The following is a 4,650-nucleotide window of genomic DNA, read 5'->3' as shown; positions in this document are numbered from 1 at the left end:
ACAGAGATGGCAGCTGGAAGTGCCAAGACACCTCAGCATCAGGCAGGTTCCTCCTCAAAGCATCTGACCATTTTCTCTGCTTCTAATAAATGAGGCAAGCACGAGGACATCTGGAGGGAAGGACAAAGCGCTGGCGAGTGTGGAGGAGTCTGTCTGCAAATCGCAATCCATCTCTGCATCCTTCATCTAAGCCTCATTGTGTGAGTTCGTCCATCAAACCTCTGCCTCCAGACAGGCCCTAGGGGAGAACCCTTCAGCTGGGACTATGCCTCTATAAAACTTGCTGGAGACTCTAAAGCTGCCTAGGCTGGGCTGTTAATTCATGCTAAATTGACTTGAAATAAAATAGAACAGAGAATGCAGAAAAAATGATTGAACACCCAAAGTGAAAAAGAATAAAATTGCTAATTTTCCCACTATCTGCCAAAATGGTTGGGTTTTCCAAGGTAACAGCTTTGGAGTCATGGTTAAGTTGACTTAATACAAACAAACTGCCGAGCTGGCTTTAGGGATTCCAGGCTCAGAAGAGGTGCGGAACCTCTCCTGCAGGACATATCCTGCAGGAAGATATCTATGAATTAAAATATTTGTCAGAAAAAACCACCCAGGAGCGGTGTACAGCAACAGAATATGCCTGCTCGTAACCCTGGCATGGGGATAGGAAAGGTCAACCCAAGGCAAAAGGAGGGGAACAAAGGTGCAGGAAGAGTCAATCATTTATCTGGAGTGACAAGAGTTGTCAAGCATCTGAAAGAGGAAAAGGCCCTGAACCTCTTGACTCATCATTTCCCAGTTACCATTTTCCTCAAAAGTAAATATTTTACAACTTTCCCCCTTCCCTAAAAAGAAGAGGAAACAAGAAAACAAAGAGATGGAGAACTGCAGGTATGGGAAAGCAAATAAAAAAAGGTTAGGGTATTTTTCCCTGGGAGAAGAGAAAAATTAAAAATCAACACCTTCCGCATTTCTAATGGCAATAGAATAGTTCTGTCCAACATCTGCAAACTCTTGTTTAACTTTTTGTCACATGCTACAGGAAAGTAAGTGCAGAAGGGAGCTCCAGAATTCCAAAAGAGCAAGAACAGTGGGGAAAAGCTAGTGTCACCTACAAAACCCTGACTTCTTCCAGCCTGATGCTGCCTTGTACCAGCAGCCCAGCTGAGGCTGGAGGTGGTTCCCTGTGATGCTCAGATTGGGTCCCAGCACAGGAACAGGGATCCTCCTGGAGACAGCTTGCAGTGACAGGAGCCACGTGAGACTGATGACACAGTCTCGCCTTGGTGCATGCCATGACCCCGGCCCCAGCACATGCGACAGCAGCTCTGTTTGTCCTGGCTGGCATCAGGGCTGCTGCACTGAGACGCATCTATTCATTAACTTCGAGCTCTTATGGATGGGCAAGGGTCACTGGTCACCACAGCCACTCTCAGCCCTCCTGCTGGTAGCTGTGGCAAAGCAGAGAGTGAAAAATCCTCCCAATTTTGATCCTTCTGCCTGTCTTGGCTCCCCAAGGCAGCAACCAGACAGATGCTCGGCATGCATCCTGCCTACCAGGCTGGGCAGTAGCTTGCCAACGTGCTGCACTGCTCATGCTTCTGCTGTGCTGGGATGGATGCGGCACAACAGCCACGGCAAGAGCCAGATGTTGGCAGTCAGGGATGAACTGAATTTGCCAGAGGTGCCGCTGCGGAGCCACGGGGCCCCACCGGCACCCACAGCTCCCCTTGGGGCTAGAGAAGGTCCCCTCCTCAGCCCTTTGATGTGGAGTTTACATTGTTCAATCATCTTTGAAGTGTGAAATGAGAAGCATTTTGCAGGAGGCTGAGCAGAGCCCTCCGGATCAGCCCACAGCGCTGCAGCAGCCATGGCTGGTTGGGGGACAATAAATCCACGGCTGGAGCTACACAAAGTGAGGCAGCAAACAAGAACGTTCACCTCGCGTTTGCTCTGTGCTAAGTGTATCAGAGCACTTCCCAGGCCAGCTCTTGTTTTTCTTGAATGTGGCTAAATATACATTTTTCATTTGCTTTTCTACACCCTTTTCCCTCATTTTTGTTTGTGAGCAAAATCCTTCCAGGAAAGGGCTGCAGGACCGTTCCCATTACGCGTGAGCCTGACGGATGGAGCATCTCAGGAAAGGCTAACGCCTTGTGATGGGAGAGCGAATACAGCAGTGTTTCCTTGATCTCCTTAACCCTCTGTCAGCCCTGAAAATTGGTTTTTGCAGATCTCTAGGAGGCTGTTCTGATCTGCAGCCTTTCAGCAGAGATAGGAGCTGCAAAAGGCCATCACTCACCCTCAGCTTCACAGTTCACCAGTCACCTTCCCAGACGAGGACAAACCAACCCAGAAAATCTTTTTTAGGTACAGCAATTGCAAGAGGATAACACATTTCATTGCATCTGTTTCAAAGACATCTCTTTAAACCTTCTCCTGCTATGCTACCACCTAGCCTTGGAGATTGGTGTCCTGCAGACACTCAGTCCATCCCCATGCCCTCTCTGGGATTTATCCTTAGGCAGAGTCTCTGTTCTCCCTTATTTTTCCTCCTACCTGCATCCTATTTTCTAGAGGTGCTGTCTGGATGCAGGCAGGATACTGAAGAGCACACAGAAACGGCTGAGAGCATCGGGTAAAACCTCATGGGAAGCCACAGCCACTCCATCACAGCATAAATTGCTCGAAAGTACCTGGCTTTCAGGTTATCACATAGGATCATCTTTTCCTTGGGCAATCGCTTGGCACAAACCCAAGTGTTTACCCAGTTTCTATTCTGCTTCAAGCTTTGCACAACCTGGCAGAGAGGGGCAGAGGCCCACAGGTGAAGGGCAGCTCCAGCCAGTGTTACAGAACTCTTGCCATGCAGAAATCTGCTGCCACATGTGCTGTGATCACAGGATCTACTCCTAAATGTATGAATTGTCCCAAATGTTACTCTTCCCTCAAGAAAATCTCTTCCCGCCTGGCTGCTTCTCCTACCCCTCCTCTGCCAGTACTTCAGCAAGGAGCTCCCTAGGGAAAGGGCTGTCCTCCATCACAAGTTTGCAAGCCTTACTCGGAGCCTCAAGTCTTTGTAAGATCCTAGACTGGAATTGCAAGGTTTGAGCTGTTTTTCTGCACACTTCCACCTGAGAAGAACAAACACAGCCTTTGTTCAGCAAACAGGACATCAGCAGCTCGAGTCTTAGCACAAAACTCCTCCCAAGTTCTTTGTGACCTGCCTGGATCAGGTTTTGTAGATTTAACCATCACATAATTCCTGCTAATTAACCATTTTGGCTTTCCCTTTTGGCCTCAGGAGAGAGGTGCCCAGCAGAAGGCATCTGGTTTAATTCCCCTAGATGAGGAAAGCAGCAACTACCCCCAGAGCAAACCCCCACAGGCTCCCACTTGTCCTCACCTTGTACCTGCCAGCCCCACGGCAGGGATGAGTTGGGTTGCAAGTTATCATCCATGGGTTGAACCACTGCAATTTGCCAAGGTGCCTCATGGAAAGGCAAGTATCCCTTCCTTGCCTCAGTGGAGAAATTTGCCAGAGGTTTAAGATATTCAGTGGGATGAGAGCTGCAAAAGAAGGAAGGCTGATCAAGGCCAGCAGCTCCGGTAACACATTTCCACGCGGGCAGCTCTCATCTCGTCTCCTCCAGTGGAGACCACAAGACCCAGGGTGCATGTTGGTGCCAACTCAGTCTGTAAACCCTTGTCATGGTGCCTCTATCGCTGAGGGCTGGCAGGGTGACGGGCTGCTCAGGAGCCAGACGAGATGGACTCTTGCAAGCCAGACACTTTCAAAGCTAGCCTGGCTGCTTCCTCTGAGGCAGAGCAGGAGCAAAACATCCAGTCAGGTCCTCATGCTTGACCCTTTCAGGGCACAGCACAAACTCCCTTTTCTCTCTGCAGGCCACTAACACTCCCCAGCAGCCGGGAATCAAGTTGCCTTGTTACGTTTTTAGCACTGCTAATTGCCAGTTACAAGAAACCCCTGGAAGAAGACAACGTCCAGCCCCAAGGACACACTCAGGGGATGGTCTGTGGGTGCAGCATCCTGACTGCCCAGCACCAGCTCAAGCTCCAGGCAGGGGATATTTACTGATTTCTCCTCCCTGTGCACACACACGGTAGGGAGGGATGCCAGGGGAGAAATCACACAAACCCTCCCAGAAGCATCCAGCTCACAGCAGCCCATCCGAGGGGTGGGAAGGAGAGCAGAGGGATGGAGGTGGAATCACTTCCCAGTTTCCCCCAGCCTGGGGACAGACCAAGGTCCCTGCTCACCGTTGGGAAATCTGTTCCCCACACCCAGAGCTCCTGACCCAGCCAGGGAAAGAAGGCTCCCTTAAAAAAAAAACAACCTACAGGTCTTAATCTTGGCCAGGCAGGTACTTAGAGCCTTGTTTCCTGATGATTTTGAGTTAGTAGGGAGGTGGAAAAAGGTTCAATCCGTGGAAAATAGCTCTGGGGAGACAGCCTGCTGCCTCCAGCAAGGCTGCTCAAGCCCAGCTCCGGGTGGGGCAAGCTGCTAAAGCGGAACATCAGCTTCCTTTACCAGAGAGATTTCTACGCTGTGTGCCTAAAGTTCATCTCTAGCTCCCTCTTGTGACTGTCGCATACACGCATCATAGATTCAAAAGCAATATCCCTGATGCTAAA

The sequence above is a fragment of the Apaloderma vittatum genome, unplaced genomic scaffold (assembly GCF_000703405.1).
Source record: "Apaloderma vittatum isolate BGI_N311 unplaced genomic scaffold, ASM70340v1 scaffold384, whole genome shotgun sequence".
Taxonomy (NCBI): Eukaryota; Metazoa; Chordata; class Aves; order Trogoniformes; family Trogonidae; genus Apaloderma; species Apaloderma vittatum.
The sequence above is the reverse complement of the archived record's forward strand: the minus strand, read 5'-3'. Positions refer to the sequence as shown.